The sequence below is a fragment of the Triticum aestivum genome, chromosome 6A (assembly GCF_018294505.1).
Source record: "Triticum aestivum cultivar Chinese Spring chromosome 6A, IWGSC CS RefSeq v2.1, whole genome shotgun sequence".
Classification (NCBI taxonomy): Eukaryota; Viridiplantae; Streptophyta; class Magnoliopsida; order Poales; family Poaceae; genus Triticum; species Triticum aestivum.
Genome location: NC_057809.1, coordinates 238,451,130 through 238,469,178, shown reverse-complemented (window position 1 = coordinate 238,469,178; position 18,049 = coordinate 238,451,130).

Sequence of the window (18,049 nt, the reverse complement as noted above, 5' to 3'; positions counted from 1 at the left end):
TCATCGCATAGCACGCGTCCTTGGCATTGGCAACGGCCTTCTCTAAGTCCGTCTGTTTCGCCTGGTCTTCTTTTTCAAGAAGTCTGCAACGGTCTGTAGTGCTTTTTAAATTTTCGGCCATCTCTTCCTTGCTTCGGCAATGAGCAGCCTATTCGGCTCTCAGCTCTTCAAGGGCTTTCCTGGTGGCCGCATCACTTTCGCTGGCTTGTTCTTTAGCTCGGGCAAGTTCTGCCCTAAGACTCTCCACGGCGGCCGCACCATCTGCATCAAGCACACACATCGTAAGACACAGGCATAAACTGTTCTTACCTGATGTCGCCCGAGGAATTACATACCTTGAGCCTCATCAAGCCGCTTATTGACAAGCGTGAGGTCAGCATCTGCCACGTCCAGTTGCCGCTTTAGTTCGGCAAAATCGTCAGTTTGGCTCGATTCCGGACACCCTGCCGCCTACATTCAAAGGCGACATCTTAGACCTGGGATTATGATCCTCCGTGTGCCGTCATTTCCTGACGACACACAGAGTCTCAGGGGCTACTATCTACACAGGGCGCATCTTACTCATGCGCAACTGACAAAAGTATACATTATCTAATGTACCTCGAAACCCGTCAGTAAACTTTTGACGGCCTCATACAATCCGCTCTCTACGGATGAAATCCTTTCAATCACCGTACCCATCAATGCGCGGTGCTCCTCTGAGATAGAAGCTCGCCCCAGCAGAATCTTTAGCTCCTCCGGCCGAGCACCAGACGGTGCCGGGCTCGTCCCATGATCTCTTTCGAAGGCCGGACACGGAGAACCTCGGGGGGCCGCATAGCCACCTTCCGCCCCTGCCGAATTTGGAGAAACCCTCCGCGATGACACCTCAGGGTCGCCCGCCTCGCTAGGCGGCACGGCAGGGGGAGGCGTCCCGCTCTCCATCATCTCCGGAAGGAGATCCCCCGAAGACGAGCTCTGCTGAGAAGGGCTGAGGTCCGAGCTACAAAATAAAGGTTTGGTTAATCTTCTTAGATATAAATCAAGGACTTCCCTCATCCCTCAAAAGGAAAATCTTTTCTCCACTTACGGCTCGATGGAGGGCTGATCCCCTTGAGGGCGTAGTCCGGCCGAGGAACTCCCCGGCGTCGGACCCTCTGACGAGGATTTTCTCCCCCGTTTTGAGGCCATGGTTTCCGGGTCGTCAGAGGCGGCTCTCTTCTTCCCCTTAGGAGAGGAATTGTCGGTTCCTCCCTTCGGAGCAGCCTCCTTCAAGGAGGCCATAGCTCCCTTGTCCTCCCCCTCCAAAGGCATTATCTCCAGCATCCTGACCAGCACGGGATCTGGCCTGGTTTCAGGAAGGGGAGCCGGACACCAGATCAGCTTTGCCTTCGCTATCCACTCCTGTTTAAAAGGACGGCTCTTTTAGGGGAAGTTTATGACAATTATACGGATAGAAGGTCCGGGCACAAGGTTGCTTACTTGAGTATCCGGGCGATTGCAGCTTAGGCCTGCGTCCTCGGTTAAATCCGGACACATCTCTTGTGATCCGAAGAACAGTCTATACATCTCCGCGGGCGTTGCGCCCATAAAGTTCTGGAGAGCTCGCGGTCCCTCTGGATTAAACTCCCACAGGCGAAGGGGGCGACGTTTGCCGGGCAATATTCGGCGAATCAGCATGACCTGCGTCACCTTGACCAAGCTGAGGTCTCCTTCCAAGAGATCCTTAATTCGGCCCTGTAACAGGGCACGTCTTTGGGCAAACCCCAATCTAACCCTCTGTTAACCCATGACGCTAGCCGTGGTGGGGGACCCGAGCGAAAGGCAGGAAGCGCCACCCACTTGGTGCTCCGGGAGCGGTGATATAAAACCACTCTCGTTGCCACAAGCCTAGCTCCTCTTGAAAAGAGCCCTCGGGCCATGGAGCATCAGCATTTTTGCTTATAACAGCGCCTCCGCACTCTGCGTGCCGTCCCTTGATCATCTTCGGCTCCACTTTGAAAGTCTTGAGCCATAATCCGAAGTGAGGGGTAACACGGAGGAACGCTTCGCATACAACGATAAACGAGGAGATATGGAGGATGGACTCCGGAGCTAAGTCGTGGAATTCCAGCCCGCAATAAAACAGCAGTCCCCTCACAAAGGGGTCCATCGGGAAGCCTAACCCCCGAAGGAAGTGAGACACGAACACTACGCTCTCACCGGGCTGGGGACTGGGGATAGCCTGCCTTTGAGCAGGCAACCTGTGCAAAATTTCGGCGGTCAAGAACTTAGCCTCTCTCAACTTTAGCACGTCCTCCTCCGTGACGGAGGAGGGCATCCATCGGCCTTGAAGGTCAGAACCGGACATTGTCGAAGGTCTGAGGCGCCCGGAATCTGGAGCCTAGGGTGTTGGTACTCGAGGCGACGGGCGAACTTGTTTTGGGATTGGAGAAAAGGAGTAAGGCCCTGGTCTCTTTATAAGAGGTTGAATACCAGGAGCCCTCCCCGTAACCGTTTGGGACTCACCTTTAATCGAGAAAACATGCTAACGGGCATGATTGGGTTACCCACGTCCCTATTGATGAGAATCCCGTAAAAGGGGGGCACACAATCTCTGCTTTGACAAGACGTGCCAAGGAAACCGCCTCGCAAAACACGCTGAGGTGGAAAAGTGAAAACAATTTGAGTGAAGGACTTGGCTGTAGTGTGATGACGCACTGTGGAATACGTCAGCAGATTTGATTTGTGTTAATATTATTCTCTCTATGGCAATATGTGGAAGCTTATTTTGCGGAGTCGGACACTACTCTTGGTGTTTACAATCTTCTATGAAGGACTTGGAGGAGGAACCCGCCTTGCAATGCCGAAGACAATTTGCGCGCCGGACTCGTCGTCATTGAAGCCTGGTTCAGGGGCTACTGAGGGAGTCCTGGATTAGGGGGTGTTCGGGCAGCCGGACTATACCTTCAGCCGGACTCCTGGACTATGAAGATATAAGATTGAAGACTTCGTCCCGTGTCCGGATGGGACTTTCCTTGGCGTGGAAGGCAAGCTTGGCGATGCGGATATTCAAGATCTCCTACCATTGTAACTGACTCTATGTAACCCTAACCCTATCCGGTGTCTATATAAACCGGAGGGTTGTAGTCCGTAGGCAATCAACTCCATATACAACAATCATACCATAGGCTAGCTTCTAGGGTTTAGCCTCCTTGATCTCGTGGTAGATCTACTCTTGTACTACCCATATCATCAATATTAATCAAGCAGGACGTAGGGTTTTACCTCCATCAAGAGGGCCCGAACCTGGGTAAAACATCGTGTTCCCCGCCTCATGTTACCATCCGGCCTAGACGCACAGTTCGGGACCCACTACCCGAGATCCGCCGGTTTTGACACCGACAGTCGACGCTGGAGTTTGGTGGTGCAGAGGGGCCTGGTGCAGTGTCGAGTCGCGGTGAAGCCATGGTTGGTGAAGTGGCATCGTCTTCTTCATCGATGACTCTCGCAACAACAGTTGCAGCCGAAGATGAGTACTCAGTGTCTTCTACGAAGGAGTTTGACGCAAGATGGTGTTCTGGGGAGGCGTGGAATCGAATTTGAAGCGCTCGGTGAAGCCATCGTCGCGAAGATTCTCTTTAGGGCATAACAGTGTGAGACTCTTCCAAGACCACCGACAGGCTTCATGCGCTACGAATGCATTCTTGGTGGCAAGATTGCGAATGCGATTAATATCCACCGAGAGGCTCTGCGTCTGACGCTTTAGCCAGTCATGGTGTCTATCATGTTTCTGATGTAAGGCCACAAGAAGCTCTCGGTCATTGAGTACACGAGATCGCTTCCGAGGCCTTTGAGCAAATGGTGCTTTCAGTGGCTTCAGTTTGAGCATGATGAGGTGCACGCATATTTCCAGCCAGAGGATAGACTCGAGTAGCAGCAAGGACTCCCTCAATTGGTTGCGTGAAGCTTTGGCGATCAACGTTATGAAGATAAAGTGGCTCCTTGGCAGGCTCAGGGTAGATGGTTTCGACAGACATATCAACCTCAGGCAAGAAGACAAGATGGTTGCGCGCTGAGGGCTGATAGTCGACAGATGAATGAAGTTTGATCAGGCGCATCACCCATGGAGCATAAAACTTCAAGCCAAATAGATCAATTCCAGATGCAGCAAGTTGCCTAGTGAAGAAGTCTTGAGCATTGAAGCAAATGCCATTGAGAATATAGAACACCAAAGTCTTCATGGTGCCTTCAAGTTTGGCTGCAGGTGAATGTCCCTTTACTGGCCATAGAGTTCGCCTCACAATGTGATAAATGGTACGGGGCAGATACTCGAGGTCTTCAACAAAGAATTCCTTGGTATATTCAGCATCTTGAGGTAATGGCTTCATCATGCTGAGCATCTGACCCATGTTTGGCTCAGGCTTTTGAAATATACTCTCCAGAGCATTCCCGTGTAGCTGACAACCAGGTTCATATAACTCACCTGAAGTGGGAAGGGAAGTAAGCTCGATGATATCTTGAGCTTTGGCTTCATGACGCACATCGCCTGTCATCCACTCAAGGACCCAAGTCTTCGGATCCCTGTTGTAGCCATGAATGTGAAGAGTGGCATAGAACTGCAGCAGAAGCTCTTCGTTCCAATGCTCTTTGTCAGTGACGAACTACAGAAGGCCGACATCTCTGAAACAGTCTAGAGCTTCTTCCAAGCAGGGCAGTCCAGCAATGGCTTCACAATCCAGACGCATGTGAGGAAAGATTCTCCCTTGATTGTACAATACACATGAGTAATAACTGCGCTGCTGATAGCTCCAGAAGCGATCAAATGAGATCTTTGGGTTTGAATAAGGGTTCTTGGCACTGTGAAAGAATGTGTTGTGTGCCCTGAAGCTGTTTACACTGAACAAGCCTGGCAATGTTGCAGCACCGAGAAACCTTGGCAGTTTGGGCTTTGGCTTCTGGACCTGAGGCCTATGCTCCACATGGTATTCATATTGTGGTCCGGGAGCAGTGGGAGGAACCAGAACAGGCCATCAGACAGTGACAAGTTGGCCGCGATCAAATGCCTGTTCAATAGTGTGAGGCCTTGGGGGTGGAACAACAACTTCAGCATTGATTGTGACTTCAAGTTGCACACAAGATTCAGGAGCAACATTAGCTGCAGGCGCGATAGTGTCTTCATCCATGACAACGTCATTGGCTTCAGCAGTATTGTTTGTGGGCGCCTCAATGTTTTCAACCTCCGCTTCAGTAGCAGGAGGGTCGGGCATAGACACGTTCTCCTCGAGAACAACTTCTTGAGTGACAGGAGGTGTGGCAACTCTCTCTTTTTCTTCCTGTGGTTCTTGATTGTCATCGGCTGATGCAGCCGGAATGTCTTCAACAGCTTTTTCTTCGAACTTAGAGACATTCGCAGTAGGAGTGTCTTCAAGAAACACTTCACGTGCGACTGAGCTTTGTTGCACTTCTCCTTCTGGAATGCTCGACATGGTGACCTGAGGCCTAGGGCCTTTGCGAAGCCTGCGGAATGCGGGCGACACCTGTGGGAATGGAGTGGTCTGCACCATGTAGTCTTCGTCAAGCACCAGAGTGGTGACTTGAGGGGTTGGAGTTATGGGAGTTTCATCTTGAATGGGGGTGTCTTGTTGGGGGTGATCAGCCCACGAATCATTCTGAGCAATTGGCGTCAAAGGACGACCAATGCTGATGAGTTCGTTGTTCATGAGAACAGGCGATGATACCGGTTGGTGCTCGATTTGAGGAAGGACATCATCATCATCTACATTGTCTATACGACCAATGTCTTCAGCTGTGATGGGGTCAACAGCTGGTACTGTTGGGTTTCGTAGTAATTTCAAAAATTTCCTACGCACACGCAAGATCATGTGATGCATAGCAACAAGGGGGAGAGTGTTGTCTACGTACCCAACGCAGACCGACTGCGGAAGCGATGACACGACGTAGAGGAAGTAGTCGTACGTCTTCACGATCCAACCGATCAAGCACCAAAACTACGGCACCTCCGAGTTCAAGCACACGTTCAGCTCGATGACGATCCCCGGACTCCGATCCAGCAAAGTGTCGGGGTAGAGTTTCATCAGCACGACGGCGTGGTGACGATCTTGATGAACTACAGCAGCAGGGCTTCGCCTAAACTCCACTACAGTATTATCGAGGTATATGGTGGCAGGGGGCACCGCACACGGCTAAGGAATAGATCACGTGGATCAACTTGTGTGTTCTAGGGTGCCTCTACCTCAGTATATAAAGGAGCCAAGGGGGGAGGGGGGCGCCGGCCAGAGAGAGGGCGCAGGAGGAGTCCTACTCCTTCCGGGAGTAGGACTCCCCCCCAATCCTATTCCAACTAGGATTCCCCAAGGGGGGAAAGAGGGAGAAGGGTGGCCGGCCACCTCTCCTAGTCCTAATAGGACTAGGGGAGGGGGGAGGTGCGCAGCCCCCTTGGGCTGCCCTTTTCTCCTTTCCACTAAGGCCCATGAAGGCCCATATGGCTTCCGGGGGGTTCCGGTAACCTCCCGGTAACCCGGTAAAATCCCGATTTCACCCGGAACACTTCCGATGTCCAAACATAGGCTTCCAATATATCAATCTTTATGTCTCGACCATTTCGAGACTCCTCGTCATGTCCGTGATCACATCCGGGACTCCGAACAACCTTCGGTACATCAAAATGCATAAACTCATAATGTAACTGTCATCGTAACCTTAAGCGTGCGGACCCTACGGGTTCGAGAACAATGTAGACATGACCGAGACACGTCTCCGGTCAATAACCAATAGCGGGACCTGGATGCCCATATTGGCTCCTACATATTCTACGAAGATCTTTATCGGTCAGACCGCATAACAACATACGTTGTTCCCTTTGTCATCGGTATGTTACTTGCCCGAGATTCGATCGTCGGTATCCAATACCTAGTTCAATCTCGTTACCGGCAAGTCTCTTTACTCGTTCCGTAATACATCATCTCACAACTAACATATTAGTTGTAATGCTTGCAAGGCTTATGTGATGTGCATTACCGAGAGGGCCCAGAGATACCTCTCCGACAATCGGAGTGACAAATCCTAATCTCGAAATACGCCAACCCAACATCTACCTTTGGAGACACCTGTAATGCTCCTTTATAATCACCCAGTTACGTTGTGACGTTTGGTAGCACCCAAAGTGTTCCTCCGGTAAACGGGAGTTGCATAATCTCATAGTCATAGGAACATGTATAAGTCATGAAGAAAGCAATAGCAACATACTAAACGATCGGGTGCTAAGCTAATGGAATGGGTCATGTCAATCAGATCATTCAACTAATGATGTGACCTCGTTAATCAAATAACAACTCTTTGTTCATGGTCAGGAAACATGACCATCTTTGATTAACGAGCTAGTCAAGTAGAGGCATACTAGTGACACTTTGTTTGTCTATGTATTCACACATGTATTATGTTTCCGGTTAATACAATTCTAGCATGAATAATAAACATTTATCATGATTATAAGGAAATAAATAATAACTTTATTATTGCCTCTAGGGCATATTTCCTTCAGTCTCCCACTTGCACTAGAGTCAATAATCTAGATTACACTGTAATGAATCTAACACCCATGGAGCCTTGGTGCTGATCATGTTTTGCTCGTGGAAGAGGCTTAGTCAACGGGTCTGCAACATTCAGATCCGTATGTATCTTGCAAATCTCTATGTCTCCCACCTGGACTAGATCCCGGATGGAGTTGAAGCGTCTCTTGATGTGTTTGGTCCTTTTGTGAAATCTGGATTCCTTTGCCAAGGCAATTGCACCAGTATTGTCACAAAAGATTTTCATTGGACCCGATGCATTAGGTATGACACCTAGATCGGATATGAACTCCTTCATCCAGACTCCTTCGTTCGCTGCTTCCGAAGCAGCTATGTACTCCGCTTCACATGTAGATCCCGCTACGACGCTTTGTTTAGAACTGCACCAACTGACAGCTCCACCGTTTAATGTAAACACGTATCCGGTTTGCGATTTAGAATCGTCCGGATCAGTGTCAAAGCTTGCATCAACGTAACCTTTTACGGTGAGCTCTTTGTCACCTCCATATACGAGAAACATATCCTTAGTCCTTTTCAGGTATTTCAGGATGTTCTTGACCGCTGTCCAGTGATCCACTCCTGGATTACTTTGGTACCTCCCTGCTAAACTTATAGCAAGGCACACATCAGGTCTGGTACACAGCATTGCATACATGATAGATCCTATGGCTGATGCATAGGGAACATCTTTCATATTCTCTCTACCTTCTGCAGTGGTCGGGCATTGAGTCTTACTCAACTTCACACCTTGTAACACAGGCAAGAACCCTTTCTTTGCTTGATCCATTTTGAACTTCTTCAAAATTTTGTCAAGGTATGTGCTTTGTGAAAGTCCAATTAAGCGTCTTGATCTATCTCTATAGATCTTAATGCCTAATATGTAAGCAGCTTCACCGAGGTCTTTCATTGAAAAACTTTTATTCAAGTATCCCTTTATGCTATCCAGAAATTCTATATCATTTCCAATCAGCAATATGTCATCCACATATAATATCAGAAATGCTACAGAGCTCCCACTCACTTTCTTGTAAATACAGGCTTCTCCGAAAGTCTGTATAAAACCAAATGCTTTGATCACACTATCAAAACGTTTATTCCAACTCCGAGAGGCTTGCACCAGTCCATAAATGGATCGCTGGAGCTTGCACACTTTGTTAGCTCCCTTTGGATCGACAAAACCTTCCGGTTGCATCATATACAACTCTTCTTCCAGAAATCCATTCAGGAATGCAGTTTTGACATCCATCTGCCAAATTTCATAATCATAAAATGCGGCAATCGCTAACATGATTCGGACGGACTTAAGCATCGCTACGGGTGAGAAGGTCTCATCGTAGTCAATCCCTTGAACTTGCCGAAAACCTTTTGCGACAAGTCGAGCTTTGTAGACAGTAACATTACCATCGACGTCAGTCTTCTTCTTAAAGATCCATTTATTTTCAATTGCTTGCCGATCATCGGGCAAGTCAACCAAAGTCCATACTTTGTTCTCATACATGGATCCCATCTCAGATTTCATGGCTTCAAGCCACTTTGCGGAATCTGGGCTCACCATCGCTTCTTCATAGTTCGTAGGTTCATCATGATCTAGTAGCATGACTTGCAGAACAGGATTACCGTACCACTCTGGTGCGGATCTTACTCTGGTTGATCTACGAGGTTTAGTAGTATCTTGATCTGAAGTTTCATGATCATCATCATTGGCTTCCTCTCTAACTGGTGTAGGTGTCACTGAAACAGTTTTCTGTGATGTACTACTTTCCAGTAAGGGAGCAGGTACAGTTACCTCATCAAGTTCTACTTTCCTCCCACTCACTTCTTTCGAGAGAAACTCCTTCTCTAGAAAGGATCCATTCTTGGCAATGAATGTCTTGCCTTCGGATCTGTGATAGAAGGTGTACCCAACAGTTTCCTTTGGGTATCCTATGAAGACACACTTCTCCGATTTGGGTTCGAGCTTATCAGGTTGAAGCTTTTTCACATAAGCATCGCAGCCCCAAACTTTAAGAAACGACAACTTTGGTTTCTTGCCAAACCAAGTTCATAAGGCGTCGTCTCAACGGATTTTGATGGTGCCCTATTTAACGTGAATGCGGCCGTCTCTAGAGCATAACCCCAAAACGATAGCGGTAAATCAGTAAGAGACATCATAGATCGTACCATATCCAGTAAAGTACGATTACGACGTTCGGACACACCATTACGCTGTGGTGTTCCAGGTGGCGTGAGTTGCGAAACTATTCCACAATTTTTCAAATGTACACCAAACTCGTAACTCAAATATTCTCCTCCACGATCAGATCGTAGAAACTTTATTTTCTTGTTACGATGATTTTCAACTTCACTCTGAAATTCTTTGAACTTTTCAAATGTTTCAGACTTATGTTTCATTAAGTAGATATACCCATATCTGCTTAAATCATCTGTGAAGGTGAGAAAATAACGATATCCGCCACGAGCCTCAATATTCATCGGACCACATACATCGGTATGTATGATTTCCAACAAATCTGTTGCTCTCTCCATAGTACCGGAGAACGGTGTTTTAGTCATCTTGCCCATGAGGCACGGTTCGCAAGTACCAAGTGATTCATAATCAAGTGGTTCCAAAAGTCCATCAGTATGGAGTTTCTTCATGCGCTTTATACCGATATGACCTAAACGACAGTGCCACAAATAAGTTGCACTTTCATTATCAACTCTGCATCTTTTGGTTTCAACATTATGAATATGTGTATTACTACTATCGAGATTCAATAAGAACAGACCACTCTTCAAGGGTGCATGACCATAAAAGATATTACTCATATAAATAGAACAACCATTATTCTCTGATTTAAATGAATAACCGTCTCGCATTAAACAAGATCCAGATATAATGTTCATGCTCAACGCTGGCACCAAATAACAATTATTTAGGTCTAATATTAATCCCGAAGGTAGATGTAGAGGTAGCGTGCCGACCGCGATCACATCGACTTTGGAACCGTTTCCCACGCGCATCGTCACCTCGTCCTTTGCCAGTGCCCGCTTATTCCGTAGTCCCTGTTTCGAGTTGCAAATATTAGCAACACAACCAGTATCAAATACCCAGGTGCTACTGCGAGCTCTAGTAAGGTACACATCAATAACATGTATATCACATATACCTTTGTTCACCTTGCCATCCTTCTTATCCGCCAAATACTTGGGGCAGTTCCGCTTCCAGTGACCAGTCTGCTTGCAGTAGAAGCACTCAGTTTCAGGCTTAGGTCCAGACTTGGGTTTCTTCTCTTGAGCAGCAACTTGCTTGCCGTTCTTCTTGAAGTTCCCCTTCTTCTTCCCTTTGCCCTTTTTCTTGAAACTAGTGGTTTTGTTAACCATCAACACTTGATGCTCCTTTTTGATTTCTACCTCCGCAGTTTTCAGCATTGCGAAGAGCTCGGGAATAGTCTTGTTCATCCCTTGCATATTATAGTTCATCACGAAGCTCTTGTAGCTTGGTGGCAGTGATTGGAGAATTCTGTCAATGACGCAATCATCCGGAAGATTAACTCCCAATTGAATCAAGTGATTATTATACCCAGACATTTTGAGTATATGCTCACTGACAGAACTGTTCTCCTCCATCTTGCAGCTATAGAACTTATTGGAGACTTCATATCTCTCAATTCGGGCATTTGCTTGAAATATTAACTTCAACTCCTGGAACATCTCATATGCTCCATGACGTTCAAAACGTCGTTGAAGTCCCGATTCTAAGCCGTAAAGCATGGCACACTGAACTATCGAGTAGTCATCAGCTTTGCTCTGCCAGACGTTCATAACATCTGGTGTTGCTCCAGCAGCAGGCCTGGCACCCAGCGGTGCTTCCAGGACGTAATTCTTCTGTGCAGCAATGAGGATAATCCTCAAGTTACGGACCCAGTCCGTGTAATTGCTACCATCATCTTTCAACTTTGCTTTCTCAAGGAACGCATTAAAATTCAACGGAACAACAGCACGAGCCATCTATCTACAATCAACATAAACAAGCAAGATACTATCAGGTACTAAGTTCATGATAAATTTAATTTCAATTAATCATATTAAAGAACTCCCACTTAGATAGACATCCCTCTAATCTTCTAAGTGATTACGTGATCCAAATCAACTAAACCATAACCGATCATCACGTGAGATGGAGTAGTTTTCAATGGTGAACATCGTTTATGTTGATCATATCTACTATATGATTCACGCTCGACCTTTCGGTCTCCGTGTTCCGAGGCCATATCTGCATATGCTAGGCTCGTCAAGTTTAACCTGAGTATTCTGCGTGTGCAAAACTGGCTTGCACCCGTTGTAGATGGACGTAGAGCTTATCACAACCGATCATCACGTGGTGTCTGGGCACGACGAACTTTGGCAACGGTGCATACTCAGGGAGAACACTTCTTGATAATTTAGTGAGAGATCATCTTATAATGCTACCGTCAATCAAAGCAAGATAAGATGCATAAAAAGATAAACATCACATGCAATCAATATAAGTGATATGATATGGCCATCATCATCTTGTGCTTGTGATCTCCATCTCCGAAGCACCGTCATGATCACCATCTTCACCGGCGTGACACCTTGATCTCCATCGTAGCATCGTTGTCGTCTCGCCAATCTTATGCTTCCACGACTATCACTACCGTTTAGTAATAAAGTAAAGCATTACATCGCGATTGCATTGCATACAATAAAGCGACAACCATATGGCTCCTGCCAGTTGCCGATAACTCGGTTACAAAACATGATCATCTCATACAATAAAATTCAGCATCATGCCTTGACCATATCACATCACAACATGCCCTGCAAAAACAAGTTAGACGTCCTCTACTTTGTTGTTGCATGTTTTACGTGGCTGCTACGGGCTTAAGTAAGAACCAATCTCACCTACGCATCAAAACCACAACGATAGTTTGTCAAATAGACTCCGTTTTAACCTTCGCAAGGACCGGGCGTAGCCACACTCAGTTCAACTAAAGTTGGAGAGACAGTCGCCCACAAGCCATCTATGTGCAAAGCACGTCGAGGGAACCGGTCTCGCGTAAGCGTACGCGTAAGGTTGGTCCGGGTCGTCTCGTCCAACAATACCGCCGAACCAAAGTATGACATGCTGGTAGGCAGTATGACTTTTTGAAGGAAATATGCCCTAGAGGCAATAATAAAGTTATTATTTATTTCCTTATAATCATGATAAATGTTTATTATTCATGCTAGAATTGTATTAATCGGAAACATAATACATGTGTGAATACATAGACAAACAAAGTGTCACTAGTATGCCTCTACTTGACTAGCTCGTTAATCAAAGATGGTTATGTTTCCTAACCATGAACAATGAGTTGTTATTTGATTAAAGAGGTCACATCATTAGTTGAATGATCTGATTGACATGACCCATTCCATTAGCTTAGCACACGATCATTTAGTATGTTGCTATTGCTTTCTTCATGACTTATACATGTTCCTATGACTATGAGATTATGCAACTCCCGTTTGCCAGAGGAACACTTTGGGTGCTACCAAACGTCACAACGTAACTGGGTGATTATAAAGGAGCATTACAGGTGTCTCCAAAGGTAGATGTTGGGTTGGCGTATTTCGAGATTAGGATTTGTCACTCCGATTGTCGGAGAGGTATCTCTGGGCCCTCTCGGTAATACACATCACATAAGCCTTGCAAGCATTACAACTAATATGTTAGTTGTGAGATGATGTATTACAGAACGAGTAAAGAGACTTGCCGGTAACGAGATTGAACTAGGTATTGGATACCGACGATCGAATCTCGGGCAAGTAACATACCGATGACAAAGGGAACAACGTATGTTGTTATGCGGTCTGACCGATAAAGATCTTCGTAGAATATGTAGGAGCCAATATGGGCATCCAGGTCCCGCTATTGGTTATTGACCGGAGACGTGTCTCGGTCATGTCTACATTGTTCTCGAACCCGTAGGGTCCGCACGCTTAAGGTTTCGATGACAGTTATATTATGAGTTTATGAGTTTTGATGTACCGAAGGAGTTCGGAGTCCCGGATGAGATCGGAGACATGACGAGGAGTCTCGAAATGGTCGAGACGTAAAGATCAATATATTGGACGACTATATTCGGACATCGGAAAGGTTCCGAATGATTCGGGTATTTTTCGGAGTACCGGGTAGTTACGGGAGAAGTAATGGGCCTTGATGGGCTTTAGTGGGAAGAGGAAAAAGGCTGCTGCCCCCCCCCCTCCCCTTTGGTCCGAATTGGACTAGGGAAAAGGGGGCCGGCCACCTCTCCTTCTCCTCCTATTCCTTCTCCCTTCCTCCCCTCTTGGTGGACTCCTACTAGGACTTGGAGTCCTAGTAGGACTCCCTATCCTGGCCGCACCTTTGCCTTGGCCGGCCTCCTCCTCCTCCATCCTTTATATACGGAGGCAGGGGGCACCTCTAGACACACAAGTTAATCCACGTGATCTGTTCCTTAGCCATGTGCGGTGCCCCCTGCCACCATATTCCTCGATAATACTGTAGCGGAGTTTAGGCGAAGCCCTGCTGCTGTAGTTCATCAAGATCGTCACCACGCCGTCGTGCTGACGGAACTCTTCCCCGACACTTTGCTGGATCGGAGTCCGGGGATCGTCATCGAGCTGAACGTGTGCTCGAACTCGGAGGTGCCGTAGTTTCGGTGCTTGATCGGTTGGATCGTGAAGACGTACGACTACTTCCTCTACGTCGTGTCATCGCTTCCGCAGTCGGTCTGCGTTGGGTACATGGACAATACTCTCCCCCTCATTGCTATGCATCACATGATCTTGCATGTGCGTAGGAATTTTTTTGAAATTACTACGTTCCCCATTAGTGGCATCCGAGCCTAGGTTATTTATGTTGATGTTATATGCACGAGTAGAACACAAGTGAGTTGTGGACGATACAAGTCATACTGCCTACCAGCATGTCATACTTTGGTTCGGCGGTGTTGTTGGACGAGATGAGCCGGACCAACCTTACGCGTACGCTTACGCGAGACCGGTTCCCTCGACGTGCTTTGCACATAGATGTCTTGCGGGCGACTGTCTCTCCAACTTTAGTTCAACCGAGTGTGGCTACGCCCGGTCCTTGCGAAGGTTAAAACGGAGTCTATTTGACAAACTATCGTTGTGGTTTTGATGCGTAGGTAAGATTGGTTCTTACTTAAGCCCGTAGCAGCCACGTAAAACATGCAACAACAAAGTAGAGGACGTCTAACTTGTTTTTGCAGGGCATGTTGTGATGTGATATGGTCAAGGCATGATGCTGAATTTTATTGTATGAGATGATCATGTTTTGTAACCAAGTTATCGGCAACTGGCAGGAGCCATATGGTTGTCGCTTTATTGTATGCAATGCAATCGCGATGTAATGCTTTACTTTATTACTAAACGGTAGTGATAGTCGTGGAAGCATAAGATTGGCGAGACGACAACGATGCTACGATGGAGATCAAGGTGTCGCGCCGGTGACGATGGTGATCATGACGGTGCTTCGGAGATGGAGATCACAAGCACAAGATGATGATGGCCATATCATATCACTTATATTGATTGCATGTGATGTTTATCTTTTTATGCATCTTATCTTGCTTTGATTGACGGTAGCATTATAAGATGATCTCTCACTAAATTATCAAGAAGTGTTCTCCCTGAGTATGCACCGTTGCGAAAGTTCTTCGTGCTGAGACACCACGTGATGATCGGGTGTGATAGGCTCTACGTTCAAATACAACGGGTGCAAAACAGTTGCACACGCGGAATACTCAGGTTATACTTGACGAGCCAAGCATATACAGATATGGCCTCGGAACACGGAGACCGAAAGGTCGAGCGTGAATCATATAGTAGATATGATCAACATAATGATGTTCACCGATGAAACTACTCCATCTCACGTGATGATCGGACATGGTTTAGTTGATTTGGATCACGTGATCACTTAGAGGATTAGAGGGATGTCTATCTAAGTGGGAGTTCTTAAGTAATATGATTAATTGAACTAAATTTATCATGAACTTAGTACCTGATAGTATCTTGCTTATTTATGTTGATTGTAGATAGATGGCTCGTGTTGTTGTTCCGTTGAATTTTAATGCGTTCCTTGAGAAAGCAAAGTTGAAAGATGATGGTAGCAATTACACGGACTGGGTCCGTAACTTGAGGATTATCCTCATTGCTGCACAGAAGAATTACGTCCTGGAAGCACCGCTGGGTGCCAGGCCTGCTGCTGGAGCAACACCAGATGTTATGAACGTCTGGCAGAGCAAAGCTGATGACTACTCGATAGTTCAGTGTGCCATGCTTTACGGCTTAGAATCGGGACTTCAACGACGTTTTGAACGTCATGGAGCATATGAGATGTTTCAGGAGTTGAAGTTAATATTTCAAGCAAATGCCCGAATTGAGAGATATGAAGTCTCCAATAAGTTCTATAGCTGCAAGATGGAGGAGAACAGTTCTGTCAGTGAGCATATACTCAAAATGTCTGGGTATAATAATCACTTGATTCAATTGGGAGTTAATCTTCCAGATGATTGCGTCATTGACAGAATTCTCCAATCACTGCCACCAAGCTACAAGAGCTTCGTGATGAACTATAATATGCAAGGGATGAACAAGACTATTCCCGAGCTCTTCGCAATGCTGAAAGCTGCGGAGGTAGAAATCAAGAAGGAGCATCAAGTGTTGATGGTAAACAAAACCACTAGTTTCAAGAAAAAGGGCAAAGGGAAGAAGAAGGGGAACTTCAAGAAGAACGGCAAACAAGTTGCTGCTCAAGAGAAGAAACCCAAGTCTGGACCTAAGCCTGAAACTGAGTGCTTCTACTGCAAGCAGACTGGTCACTGGAAGCGGAACTGCCCAAGTATTTGGCGGATAAGAAGGATGGCAAGGTGAACAAAGGTATATGTGATATACATGTTATTGATGTGTACCTTACTAATGCTCGCAGTAGCACCTGGGTATTTGATACTGGTTCTGTTGCTAATATTTGCAACTCGAAACAGGGGCTACGGATTAAGCGAAGATTGGCTAAGGACGAGGTGACGATGCGCGTGGGAAATGGTTCCAAAGTCGATGTGATCGCGGTCGGCACGCTACCTCTACATCTACCTTCGGGATTAATATTAGACCTAAATAATTGTTATTTCGTGCCAGCGTTGAGCATGAACATTATATCTGGATCTTGTTTAATGCGAGACGGTTATTCATTTAAATCAGAGAATAATGGTTGTTCTATTTATATGAGTAATATCTTTTATGGTCATGCACCCTTGAAGAGTGGTCTATTTTTATTGAATCTCGATAGTAGTAATACACATATTCATAATGTTGAAGCCAAAAGATGCAGAGTTGATAATGAAAGTGCAACTTATTTGTGGCACTGTCGTTTAGGTCATATCGGTGTAAAGCGCATGAAGAAACTCTATACCGATGGACTTTTGGAACCACTTGATTATGAATCACTTGGTACTTGCGAACCGTGCCTCATGGGCAAGATGACTAAAACACCGTTCTCCGGTACTATGGAGAGAGCAACAGATTTGTTGGAAATCATACATACCGATGTATGTGGTCCGATGAATATTGAGGGTCGTGGCGGATATCGTTATTTTCTCACCTTCATAGATGATTTGAGCAGATATGGATATATCTACTTGATGAAACATAAGTCTGAAACATTTGAAAAGTTCAAAGAATTTCAGAGTGAAGTTGAAAATCATCGTAACAAGAAAAGAAAAGTTTCTACGATCTGATCGTGGAGGAGAATATTTGAGTTACGAGTTTGGTGTACATTTGAAAAACTGTGGAATAGTTTCGCAACTCACGCCACCCGGAACACCACAGCGTAATGGTGTGTCTGAACGTCGTAATCGTACTTTACTAGATATGGTGCGATCTATGATGTCTCTTACTGATTTACCGCTATCATTTTGGGGATACGCTCTAGAGACCGCCGCATTCACGTTAAATAGGGCACCATCAAAATCCGTTGAGACGACGCCTTATGAACTGTGGTTTGGCAAGAAACCAAAGTTGTCGTTTCTGAAAGTTTGGGGCTGCGATGCTTATGTGAAAAAGCTTCAACCTGATAAGCTCGAACCCAAATCGGAGAAATGTTCTATCACAGATCCGAAGGCAAGACTTTTGTTGCTAAATTCGGAAACTTTCTTGAGAAGGAGTTTCTCTCGAAAGAAGTGAGTGGGAGGAAAGTAGAACTTGACGAGGTAACTGTACCTGCTCCCTTATTGGAAAGTAGTACATCACAGAAAACTGTTTCTGCGACACTTACACCAATAAGTGAGGAAGTTAATGATAATGATCATGAAACTTCAGAACAAGATACTACTGAACCTCGTAGATCAACCAGAGTAAGATCCGCACCAGAGTGGTACGGTAATCCTGTTCTGGAAGTCATGCTACTAGATCATGATGAACCTACGAACTATGAAGAAGCGATGGTGAGC